This window comes from Emydura macquarii, unplaced genomic scaffold (genome assembly GCF_026122565.2).
Source record: "Emydura macquarii macquarii isolate MOO-44397 ecotype Brisbane River unplaced genomic scaffold, CSIRO-AGI_Emac_v2 contig_1551, whole genome shotgun sequence".
NCBI classification, from domain to species: domain Eukaryota; kingdom Metazoa; phylum Chordata; order Testudines; family Chelidae; genus Emydura; species Emydura macquarii.
Window position 1 is genome coordinate 13441479 of NW_027131688.1, and position 13471 is coordinate 13454949.

Consider the following 13471-nt stretch of genomic DNA (forward strand, 5'->3'; position numbering starts at 1 on the left):
TGACTGCATTGGGGAAGCCTCTGTTGCATTGAGAGGTAGAGGCTCAACCTGCAAACCTTCGTTCCCATGTGCACAAGTGAGTAATGCCATTGACTTCAATGGATTTGCTCATGTGAGTAAAGATTGCTCACAAGTCAGGTTTTAAAGGATTGAGCCTTCCATTTAAAATAACGTGCATCATTTTCCCGTGAAACGTTTTACACAGGAGATGAGCACCTTAATGTACAATTTAATGCACAAGCAGTTCTGTTTCTTCGCAGGCAGGGAGATCTGCTGTTCCCTGCTGCCAGGAAGGAAAGGCTATGGGAGAGGAATGGGGCAACCTCCAACCAGGGGCTTTCCCCTGCCAGAGTCTTTCCCGGTTGTGGAGAAAGGCTTGAGCAACAGGGGAGCTGGTGGAGCTTTCCCCAGCTCTCCCCTCTGCAGCAAGGAGGCAGCAGAACACTTGATTGTCAAAAATAGTGTAGAAAGGGAGGCATAGCTTATGTGAGTAGAGCAGTGAATAGGGTATGTACTCACATATGTACCAGCTGTGCCTTTCCTCTACTCGCCTAAGCCATGTGTTGCCAGCTACACTGCTACTTATACCTATTCTAGGGGGTCTACGCCCATATGTACTCCGCATAGTGCCGAAAGAAGCATGCAGTGGAGAGAGACCTATTAGATAGGACTCTGGGGAGGCACCCTTATTTGTGACCATACAATAGAAGGATGGATCCCATTTTCAAAACTGCCATTTCTTTTCCTCCGTATTTTGGAAATATTTGAAAAGGTAACTTCCTATTTCTTTATTGTAAAATGTATCGGTTAAAAAGTGCTCTGCTTCATGGTGTGCAAAAATGGCTGTGGACTTACCACTGCAGAGTCCTTGTGGTAACTGAAACTGACATCTTCCTCCGAGAATGCCTGGGAACACAGTGTAAAACTTCTGCTCACCAGGGCCCTGATTCAGCAGCATCTATTCATCCAAGCACTTAAGCAAGTGCTTAAATCCCATTGACTTTAACCTGTAGTGAATCAAAGTTTTAGACTAAATTTCCACCCTCCTTCCTGTATTGGGCTGTCATTGAATTTTGAGAGTAGTTGGATCAAGCAATAAATTAACCAGTTGCATTTGGTTTTGAAAAGCTCTTTTTAACCACTTTGACGTCTCACTTTTATTCTCAAACATCTGCTTTTGATTGTTTGCCATAAAAGTGTAAGAGTTAATCTCGCCTTCATTTTTGTAATTGCTACCAGAAACCCAACTATTTTTATTACTTCTTGTAGAGGGATTTGGACTTAATAGTTTCAATGTAAAGAAAAAATGAAGTTCCCCCCCCCCCCCTTAAACTGACAGGTAAGGCTAATTAAATTGTAATGCTGTGTGTGTAAAGATACTAGACATGGTTTGTTGAAGTTCTGCTTGTTTTATTGGCCTAACCAAGAGTATGGGATTGAAGGGAAGTCAAATAATCAATGTATTTCAGGTCATTTCTCAGTATGGCAGCTGCCTTGAACTAACGCAAGGCAACATTTGCATTGACTATGAAGAGCTTAGTGCCTATTTTCCTGTATGGAAATGGCATCTGAAATGCAAAAAAAGAGACCCTTACTATAGGTTTAGTCGTTTGACTAACAAATGTTTGTAATTTTTATCCAGTCTTCCTTTTCCTCAGATTACAGCCGACTTTTGTTACCTACCTCAGCAACAGATAAAAAACTTTAACATGGGCCGACTTCCGTTGTTGAGAGAGACAAGCTTTTGAGCCACACAGTGTGACTTGATGAAAGCTTGTCTCTCTCACCAGCAGAAGTTGGTCCAGTAAAAGATGTTACTGGTCTCTCAATTCTGCTAATACAGAGGGACCACCTCTGGGGTGTCAGCAGATCAGCCAGCACTTGAAAGAGTTTCTTCTGTTCCTGTGGGGTGCTGGGAGCATTCAACTCTTTATAGATTTGAAGGCATTGAGAGCCCCACAGGATCAGGCCTTAAAACGGGGAGATTTCTGTGAATAAGATTTACGTATTGTTTTGTTTGTAAAAACGGCCCCCCCCCCCCCAAAAAAAAAAAAAAAAAAAAAAAAAATCACCAGTGAACATAGCACCTTTGTTGTCAGCCTCAGCAGAAAGAACAAAGGAATATGTGTGTGTGAAGAGTAAATCAGTACTTCTTCCCACCCCGGGAGTGTTGTTTGGCTTACCAGGATTGATGCAGGTTTGTAGGGCATTGTTGGGATGCTTGTGCTGCCACTGACCCATCCTGAACCTGCTTCGGAGATAGTGGAGTGTGTGTGTGTGTGTGTGTGTGTGTGTGTGTGTGTGTGTGTGTGTGTGTGTGTTCGTTCATTCTAAATCAAATATGATCGATCGTTATTACCCTGACTCTTTTACATATACTTCAGCTAATGTCTTCAAAGATGAAATAGTAACAATGAGAATAAAGTCCAGAGAGAAACCATTTCTGTCTTGTTTTTCTACTACTAATAAAGATCTAATATTGAGAGTTAAATGTTTTGCATAAGGGTTTCAATTTTCTTTTAAAACCTATAACCTGCATATCTTACTAATAGTGACTGCTTATTGTTAACATGTGATGATGCTTTCTCAATTGCTGCCTGAAAGTTACTGCCTCAGACTTAAATTCCACATATCTCCTACATACCTAATTTTGCCCCCACTCGATATATCAGTTCCTATTTCTAACTATTCACCCTTCCATCCTCTTTTTCCCCCATTCCTTTCACTTTTCTCTTCCTTTCGTCTCCTATTTTCACTGCTTCATGCCCTTTTCCTTTCTGTCCCTGTCCACCAGAGTTGCCTGGTTTTCTTCCTTTCTTCTGCCAGACACATTCTCTACCTCCATCAAATTCCTCCTTAAAATGCATTTGCTTCAGGAATCCCCCACTCTTTTCTTCTTTCCATTAATAACCCCTACGCCGTCACTCTACTGATGCGTTTTGTACCTTTACTTAGTTTGTCTTGTTTCAGACAGTAACTCAATAGGGCAGGGAATGTCTCTTAATTTCAAACAAGCAGTCTCTAATCTTTTAAAAACCAACTTCAGTTTTCTATTTAATCTCCTTGTTTTAAGCAGGGATTTTAAATCATCCATTATATAGTATATATCTTAACAGCAATACTTCATAGTTTTTCTAGATATATGTTTCTAGGTGTACTTAATGCTGCCTCAGTGGAGGGGTATGGACTAGATGATCTCTTGAGTTCCCTTACAGCCCTACATTTCTGCGATTTTATGATAGTTGTGGAGGTTTGGGGGGGGGGAAAAGAAAAATATACAGTGCATAATATAGTTGTTTGTGAATGTCAGAATGTTTACATTGTTTATTCATAAGCGTAAGCTTTTTGCTGTAGATTGCATATGTTGTTTTCCCTTGGAAATTCTAAATACCATAGTGATATGATTGAAATGTTATGTCAGCTTACAATAACCAGCAAAGAGCTATACTGTAGCAAAACAAGAACACTTGTAAGTCCAGCTGGACCAAGAGTTAAACCAATTTCATTGAACATAGAACCACCCAATACCACCTATGTTGTCTACTACAACTACCGTGGAGCTTCGCCCTTGAGTCTTAGTACTAATTTTTTAGCTACTAGTGCTTGAGGGCTAAATTTTCAAAACATGACCCTGATTTGTTCACATGCATTTTTTGTGCAGGCTGTAGATGAAATTGACATGCATGAATTCCATTTGTGTATGCAGTTCGATTGCAAATGAGTTCTGTGTACTAAATGTTATGATGCTATGATTTGTGATGGTCATGTGCAACAAGTCCATGTGCAAGGTGGTTTGTGTAAAGGCAAGTTGGGTTGATACCGCTCTGAAAATTTGGCCCATAATTTGGGTATTTTCATTATGCAATTTAAGATAATGTAGAACTTCAGTTTAACTACGTTAAGGCTTTCAGGTTTTAACTGGATTTGCTAACGAGATCCCTGTGCCTGCATGTAGCCTCATTGGATGGAATGTATTTCCTGTTAGCATCAGGACTCCACCCTGGTGGATCTGATTGTAGCAGCACAAGCTGAGCTTGCTTAATTTTACGTACTCTGTTATTCCTAACCAAGCCTGGCACTACTGAGGAATAGAAGAACACATTGAAAATGACTTGGATTCTGTCTTCAATTGAGGGGGGGGAAAAAAAAAAAAAAATCTCTGAAAAATGGCATTTCAGCCTGAACAAGTAATGTTCAGCACCAGTGAGGCCACAGTGGAGAAGAAAGGAAGTATGAGCCGATGCCTGAGGCTTGCAAATGTGACAGTCATTTCCACAACAGTGGGGAGACTGTACCCTTCTTGTCAAATGTGACAAAAGGGGTGTGGTTTAGGGTAAAATGCTTGTCCCTCCAGTAGACCCTCCAACAACAGCAGGGGCAATAGCAGGACAGCAGGGGCAGTAGCACAATGGCCCGGCAATGACCAGGGCGGTTGCACATACAATAGGATGCATTACCTGGAGGGATCATTGCACAGAAAGGAAGCAGATCCATAGGACCTGAGACCATGGACTGGAGACTGCTCAGAGAGTTGGAGGGAGGAGTGGTAAAGAATACAGTGATGACCTGTGTGTTACTTATTGGGAAGTGGCATAAAAATGTTGTGCTTTTACTGTTTCTCAAACACAATGCTGTCTTGTTCAGATGATGCCATTGTACACACTAGTGGGGACTCCAGGGAAAGTTTGACAACTCTCACCGGAACTCTGGAGTCTCTACTGAAAATGAATGAGTGTCTCATTCCAAGAAACACCCACAAACTTTCTTCAAAATCACCACTGTGTTTCAGTGGCTGGCACTGTAGATAATGATAACAAACAGGCAGTTTGATGTATTGATGTGAAGAGGGAAAGAACTGGAATTTTTTCTTGTAGAGTAGTCACTAAATCCTGATGCTGGCTCAAAACCAGAAGACTTTTTTTTTTTTTATATTTCAGTTTATAAAATGGAATATGCTTTCTTCTGAGAGATTAGAGAAATGTTGCTTTTTGGCAGGCGTTTAAGAAATAAGTCTGGTCAGATAATTATTTATGTCAGAATATTGCAGAAGGAAAATTCAGAAGTAAGTAAGTAATCATGTGATTTAGCCTAAGCCACTATGTGGTTAGTTTTCCAGATACCTGTTTGCACATACTAAATCACATATGTAACCATCTTCATTAATAGCTTCTTTGGCACTGTTGATCTTCTCCTATATTGCTGGAAATTCTCCAAGGAAGAACTAGAGAACCGTTCCTAGTGAAATCATGTTTAAAGCGGTTTGGCTTTCAAAAATCAAGTCTACTTTATTGTGTCTTGGTAAATATTGTCCATACGTAATCAGCTTTGTTTTCTACATGTCTGAACTCCTCTTCACATGAGCCACTGGAGCCTTAAAACCGGTACTGCCATCTGGGGTCTGATCCAATACCTGTTAAATCAATGGAAAGCGTCCCTTTGACTTTGACATGCTTTGGGTCAGTTCCTTGGTTCTCTTACTTGGCAGCTGCTGGGCTCTCTCTCTTAAAGTTGTGATAATTTGGTATAATAATAAGAAATTAAATTTATTCTGGAATTCAAAGGATGAAGGGAAAAAAAGTTGTGGGTTTCAGATGTTTGAGTCCTGTTGGAAAAACTTCATTGGCACAGGAATTGTAAACCTGAGAATGGTATTGTGCATTTTAGTTTGACGTTTTTCGTGTTTATTTAAAAAGGCTGTGGAAGACAGGGAGGGTAAAGGTTAAAATAATATTAACTGAGCTCTCCAAATCTATCAGTTTCACTCTTTTTTCCTGTGTATTACTGTAGCCAAATAAAATAGTTAATCAGAATCAGAAAACCATATCAGCACTGTTTACACGGATTTGTCAATGCTGAAAATGGATGGAGGGAGAGAGGAAGCTGCAAAAATTAGGTTTTTGGTTCAGGCTGGAATATCTAAAACATTTACGGGAACATTGTTCCATAGGAATTTTACTGCATAAAACAGGTTTTTCAAACTTGAATATTGCTATGAACTTGAAAGTAAAATGGCTTTTCAAAGATAGCCTGTACTGTAAAGGTAAGTGAAATCTACAATAGTTCAGTATTCTTTTTTAAATTTTGCCTCTTAGTGTTTGGATAATTACAATATCATGTGATGATGCACCAAAAAGGGACTGACTTTTTCATCGCTTTGCATGGTGCCAAGAACAGCGGGGCTCTGATCGTTGTTTGGGGTTCCAAGACTTGTTGTAATAGAAGTAATAATATTCTAGCCTTAGAAATTCCTCATATTCCTTTCAACTAACAAAGCGTGCTCCTTACCCCAGATAGATTGTTTTGGAGGAGAGTGATCTTGTGTCTAAAGGAATCTCTATAATAAGATTCCAGGATTGTCACCCTGAAAGCCCATTATGTCTATAGAGTCAGTATGATATAATGGAAACAACTACAAGTGTGGTTGATAGCTCTTTTTGTTTAAAATAGCACCAGGTAGAATCATCACTGGGATTTGTGGTCTGTTGTTGTCGAGTTTAAATTCAGCCATATTTGGCTTTTTTTTTTTTTTTTTTTTTTAGTGATTTTATAAAATGCACCCATGTGACAGCATGGGCTTTCAGCTACCAGTGTGCATAAAGGAGATCTAGCACATAGAATTGTAGATTACTATTTCTATTACTAAATACATGGAAGACACTCGGATAATATGGTAATAGAGGAGCTAAGTAACGAAGTACCTAGACAGATTGAAATTAGAGTGAAAAGATATGTTACATCATCTGGTCCAGCCATTTGCTAATGCAAAAATGTGCATTGTTGAGACAAATTTTAATGACCCAAGCACCCCTGGTTTCTGCCACTTCTGGAAATTTCTGCAACATAATATATCTCCCTTCTCTCTCCACTGCTGATCCATCCACATTGTTTGGTCTCTGGTAACCACCAACTTGTTCAGTAGTTTTCAAATGCCCTCTCCTCAACCATATTACAGAAGGTGTACTGGTGTTCTCTTTCAAGATCTGGTCGTCCTGCTCATGTCACGTCTTTTCTTAAAGGAGCATTGTTAAACCTTTGTTGAATGAGACTAGGTTTTGTGAAAACAAGCGCTTTGAAAACAGAAATATTCCTCTTGCAGTGTCTGTAACTGGAACATCGCAGCATTGCGCTAGTGTGCTGAAAGAGAAACTGATGAGTCTTTTTTAACTGTCTTAAACAGAGAAATGCATTAAGTAAACAGCATATAGCATATCTAGGGTAATGAAAAGTAAATTGGATTATTAAATCGGCTATTAAGTAACGTAAGTAAAGACTTTTTATTTAAAAAGTAGCTATTTAATCCTGTGTCCTTTTAATCTAAAACATATTGTACACCAGCAGACAGTCAGTTGCACACAAATCCCTTGCAGTGCAAACTTTTACATAAACAAAGTTATGAGGATGAAACACATATTAATTCTAATTAACAGGGTTTTTGCAGTTCCATAAACTTCAAAATATAATGGACAGCCACGGTGCTTAAATGAAATTGTATTGGGGAAAAGGAATATGTCACAAAGATGGGAACAGGGAGAGGAGACGGGAAAATCTGTTGTCTTTGTTCTTGGAAGCCATTTCTTTCACCATTTGGATACTATCAGTTTCTTATACACAAACATTACAGCATCCAAGGGGAATTAGAAACACTTACCCATGACCACAGAATCAAATTCTAGGTCTGTCTGGATAAAGCAATGGAAAAGAAGAATCTTGGAGCCCACTGCCTTCATTCTGGTTTTAGCACAATCATAAACTCCTCCGAATGCTGAAACAGGCAGGCCCTGTCCTCTAGATGGAATATAGCAAATTTAAAAATGCTTCCTCACGGAAGTGTGAAGTGCTATGAATTTGTAATACCTTGTAGAAGCCCTAAATAATTGTTCTTGACTCTAGTGATCTCTATCAAGTTGCATGATGGTTTCCATTTTAACACTCTTATGAATGGCTTTTTTTTATTTTTTCCCTTGAGTATCATCTAGCACTGTCTCCCAGCCCAAATATTTGACAGCTGCCACGTGCTTGATGTCCCATCCAGACAGGTTAATATTGAGCTGGGAATAATCTGGAGCTGAAGGGTGTCTGATGGCAATGGTCAGGGGCTTACTGTCATCTGGGTTAACAATCAGACCAGTGTGCGCTGCTTCTTGCCTGACCAGCTCTGCCATCAGCTGCAGCGATTCACGAAACTGAACAATGTCAGCAAGACAATGTCAGGCATGTATTTGAGATTTGAAGCCGAATGGTATTCAGCTCAGTGCTGCTAATAGGTGCCTCCCCAAGTTTAGTCCTCAACCAATCAATGCCGATATTGAACAACGATGGTCACAGAACACAGCCACGTGCCGAACTCTTGTGGAGAGAGGATACCATGCCGTGTATCTACCATTAACTTGAACACTGCTTTCCGTTCCATTATAAAGCTCTTCTCTTGATGATGCTGTCTTCCCAGGGACGCCAAAAGATGTGGACGTGCTTATTACAGGAGCTTCTGCTATGTTTCAGGCCCTTCAACACGGATTTATAGAACTAGTTATACCTACCCAGTTGTATGGAAGTGAAATGAGAGCACTGAGGAAGGCTGAAGAAAACTGGGGTGATGTTTTTGATTTTCATTGTCTGTCAGCTGCTCTATATCAAGTGGCAGGACAAACAGAAATGAGGACCCAAAGTCAAACCCAGCCTCCATCAGCATTGGTTCAGTTTCAGTGGCTTTCTTGGTATGGACATATTTTTAGAATGGAAGACCAATGAGTTCAAAGTGTGTGTACCAAGGAATGCTGTTAAATGGCTGGCGAGCACATGGGCATCAAAAGCTTCAGTGGGGAGATAAGGTTGCTAGTGGTGGACATAAACAGAATATACAATCAGACTACCTTAAGCACTTAGCCATTTATTGAACCAGATGGTGCTTGATTTGCAAGAAGGCCATGGCCCTTTGGGATTTGCCATGATGATGATGTGAATGTCTAGGGGCCAGTCAGGCCAGAGACCAGATTAAGATATTGACCAAATTGCTGCTGCTATATTGAATCTTTTAATTTAGACGAGATATGTTTTAATTGCAACTTGTCCCAGCAGAAGTATAGAGGGGAAAGGCCACAGCTCTCTCAAACTCTTACTCTGCTCCTTCCCCAACCTACCTTATTGATGCTCAAATAACAAATCTTCTTGGGCCAACAGAGCCTGTATTGTTTCAATGCCTGAAAATGACCACAGCCCTGTGCAGATTAATGCATGAGACAACTACTAGCCCACTTGTGTGCCAGGTCTTCCCTGCAAATCTACCCTCTCCAAGTGAAGACAGACTAATACTCAATTTGCAGGAAAAGAGCATTACCCAAACTCCCAACGTCTGTGGGTCAGGAGCACTAGCCAACCTCCTCTCTCTTTTTTTTCCCCCCTTATTGAGGGGAGCCTGTCCTATGCTGCCAAGACCCACCCCCTAAAGTGGTAATCCTGGGAAGCTAAAGCTTTTGAACTGTATTGTGCAGGTGCCTCAATGTCCTGATGTGCTTGCACAATGCAAACCCATCTAATTACCTTAATGTGCAGAAGTGCCTGCTGGACTCCTGAGGCTGGGACCAAACCTCGCCACACCCTTAGCCCAGTGTATAACAGAGAGAAACTTAAAAGGAGCCAGTGGTTGGAAGCTGAAGCCTGACCAGTTCAAATGGGAAATGAGGTACAGTTTTTTAAATGGGGAAGATAATTATCATTGGAACAACTGATCTAGGGATGTGGCAGGTACTTTACCATCCAAAGTTTCTAAATCTAGAGTGGATGCCTTTCTGAAAGATAGGCACCAACTCACCTGCACATTATGGGGCTTCATCCAAGAATCCCTTGGTGAAGTTCTGTAACCTGTGTAGTGCTGGAGGTTACACTAGGTCATCGTAATGGTTCCTTTTCCTTGCCTCTAAAATCTATGAAACTCCATAGACCAAGCCTGACAAAACATGGATAACACAAGCTGCCAAACACAGCAAAGGAAAAAATGGGGGTGGAGGATGGGCTTTTGCAGCAGCACGGTGGGTGGAAGAGGAAGAAGCATGACTCTGCCTCGCCCTGCCCTTTTGCGTGCAGTTCTCCACCTCCATTAGCTAATCCCAGTGCAATTAGCATTAGGTAAGTGTTTGGGAATACACCAATGACCACCTTCACAAAGCACAGTGATTGCAACAAACCGCTCCAGAGATGTGGCCCCCAGCCTCTGCCTTAGCAATCTTAGCTGGCCATTTAGGGGTATGTCAACATGGCAATGTGAGTCCAGGGTTAGTGGAACTTGAGTCAGCTGACCGTGGTTTAGAGAACCTGGAGCTTGAGGATCTACACTGATTGTTAACTCGACATTAAGTATTGTCTGACTTGGACTCGAACCTGGGGTTGTGGCATCCACAATACAACATGCAGACCCGAGTCAAACCAACCATATCCCAGACTCCCTATCGCCCTTCTGAAATGTGCTCACTCTCGCCTTTTGATGGTGCACTGTCAGAAAACTTTACTGTCCACCTTATATGTTACAGGAAGTTTCAACAGCTACCAGTAATGCTTGTGAGGAGGTGCCTTTTGAAGAACTTCTGCTTGCGCTTTCGCTCCTATGTTAGGAATTGGGCAGAGTTTCTGTGAGTTGCTGGTGGACATTTTGGTGGTCCTTTCTGACCCACCAAAGGCACCTGGCAAAGAACGGGGAAGAGGAGGAGAAGGCAGAGTCAGAGGACAAAGAGTATCTAGGCATGGTAGACTTGCATCGGCTGATGCTTCTCAGTACACTCGGTATAGCTGCTGATGCCCCCTATGTAGGCACAGGGCCGCAAGCACTTACTGGTTTTGCTATGGAGACCTGGGATGACCAGCAGTGGGTCCAGAACTTTAGCATGAAGAGAGCTGCATTTCTGGAGCTTTGTGAGCAGCTTACCCCCACCCTCCAATGTAAAAGACAAATGCGTGAGGGCACCTTTGCCAGTCCAGAAGCGGACTGCTACAAAGGAATTGGCCCATGGCATTGTGGGATACTTGACAGCACTTAAGTCAAATGGAGCTGTACCTATGCTGCAAAGCAATAGGGCTTGAACCTGGATCATGGCTTGACTCAGGCTTGGATGCTGCAAGTTTGTGTGGAGACAGAAGAGGGGTTAGGCTTGAGCCTGAATCTGAGCCCAGGCTTGCATTGCAATGTAGATTTAGGAGGCCTGCTCTCTTTTTTCACACATTTGTAACTTCCCAAAGTATTTACTTTTTCTGTCTGAAAGTGGATTTCCTTTTTTCAGGGTTTGAACAAAATGCCTCTTGGGAGGATGGGGCATTTCCCCTCTCCTACTAAGAGCGTGTGTGTGTGTGTGTGTGTGTGTGTGTGTGTGTGTGTTTATATAGCTAGCTACAACACTAGACATATAAAAATAAAATATAGTAATAGCTCTGTGACCTGTTGTTGCTTAAGGTAGCCCACTTGAGATCATGCCAAGGTCAGGGCACGCTGCAAAAGGAGAGCAGATTCTCCCAAACTGGTGGCTAACACTGCAGTTAGATTCACCAACCAGTCACAAACAGTGCTTCTGATCCCCCACACTGGTTATCAAGAAGCTTTTAAAAACAAGAAGTTACAGAGCCTCCTTTATTGCATTTCGGTCTCTGGCCCCCAATTAGCAACTAGGTTCAGTAAAGAGAGAAGTTATTAAAACTCTATTCCCTTTACCAAAAATGTTCTCCTGATTCCCAAAGGGTCAGCCACAGTACCAGACCAATATAAGTTTGGATCTTACCCAAAATACCACACTGCCAACCAATCCTTAGTAACTAAACTAAAGGTTTATAATAAAGGAAAGAAACAAATAAAAAGATGTTAAATGATTAAAGCAATCAGATACATACAAATGACTTCAAAGTCCACATGTATCAAATTCTTAGCAGAATTGTGGCGTTTGCAGGCTTGTACAGTCCCTCTGGTGTACATAGAGTACCTGGATGGGTCTCAGTCCTTTGTTTCACAGCTTCAGTTGTAGATGAGTTTGATCCAGAGGTAGAAGCAGGAATGAAGACAAGATGGAGATGGTGCTGCTGCATTTTATAGTTTCTGCCATGAGGCTTGTACTTCCTTTGTCCCAAACACAGCCATAGAGCACATGGCATGGAAAAGCCTCAGAATCCCTTGTCCATAGGCATGTTCCTACATGTCGTGGTGACTCATAAGGTGTAGCCCCCGGATTCATGAATCTTTCACTGGATTCATTGTAGATTTGAGTTCTCTTGATGGGGCATTAAGCAGGCTTAGTGCTGCTGACATCCTTTCTATGGGTGTCACCCAGAAATACAGCACAAGTTTAAAATACAAATATACCATACATATTTAAAGCTCATAATACAAAACTGATACATACATATAAACAATATTATACTTAGCAAATTATAACCTTTCCTATGGTACCTGACAAAGCATATTTTGTAAGATATTTGCAATATTGATATCAATAATATTATAAATAATCACTTGTATTCCAGAGAGCGTTACAGGCTTACCCTTCATTTTGGTTAGATAAGTTTTTTTAAAAGACTGAAGGTATGTACACACTGACGGCAGCAAATTAGTCACCGTCAGATTGATCTATCTGGATCGATTGAGCAGAAGTCAAGACCCGCTCAGTCGATCTGGAAGTTGATTCAATTACACCACCTCCTCAAAAGGTGCAGTGCTGTGTCGACGGGAACGCATTTCCTGTCGGTGCAGTGCAGTGGAGATGGCACGCTAAAGGGAAATGATGAAGTCGACGGGAGTTACACAAGCTACTTTGCGTAGCTTGCATAACTCCTGTTGACTGCTGCTGAATTTCCGGGTAAGTGTAGACTAGGCCTGAATTTTTAAACCTAAAGTTTTCCAAGTGCATAGTCTATAATGGGAGTGACATGATGAGAGCAATTTTTATAAAATATAAAAGTTATGAATACTTGAACATTTTGTATTAATTGACAACTTCAGATGAAATTGAGACATTGTACATGCTGTAAAATTTTATGGGGTACAGTTAAAGCTGAGCTTTTTCAATCTTATGTTTGCATTTCCTGATTACTTTGTGTGATTGGTTGCTCAGTTTTAACATTGCCTTAATAGTGTTTTTGCCCTAGAAATAATTAACTAGATTGACTAGTGTCTAGCTTCAGAATTTTATTTCTCATGGTAAATTCTCCTTTTTGGTGCCTGAACCATGTAAAGTGTCACCTTAGCAATGTCCCCATGCATCTGTGCAGTGCAGAGAGAAGGAAATCAAAACAATCCATTCTCATCACATGCACAATCCATTTGCAGTAGAAAACTTCACCTCCATTGAGATCTTAGCCAGACTGGAAGGCCCTTGACTCTGACCTAGTTTTCTGTATCACTGATAGTGTATCTCAAGAGCTGTTGGTCCTCAATTTTCTTATCTACCTTTTGTATGTTTAAGCAAAAATTTTCAAGCTAGTAATTCAGGGAGACCATTGT

At 41.1% G+C, this 13471-nt stretch overlaps 1 protein-coding gene and 1 long non-coding RNA gene across 2 annotated transcripts in view; one reads left to right on the forward strand and one right to left on the reverse strand.

The window, feature by feature from the left end:
* Nucleotides 1-13471, forward strand: part of MNAT1 (MNAT1 component of CDK activating kinase) — a 183825-nt gene that overhangs the window by 92954 nt on the left and 77400 nt on the right. The window lies entirely within an intron of this gene.
* The window catches only part of LOC137157563 (uncharacterized), a 41466-nt gene continuing 39885 nt past the window's right edge, over nucleotides 11891-13471 (reverse strand). The window contains exon 4 of the long non-coding RNA XR_010921143.1: nucleotides 11891-12285. This is a non-coding gene — a long non-coding RNA (uncharacterized lncRNA). The remainder of the gene's footprint in view (nucleotides 12286-13471) is intronic.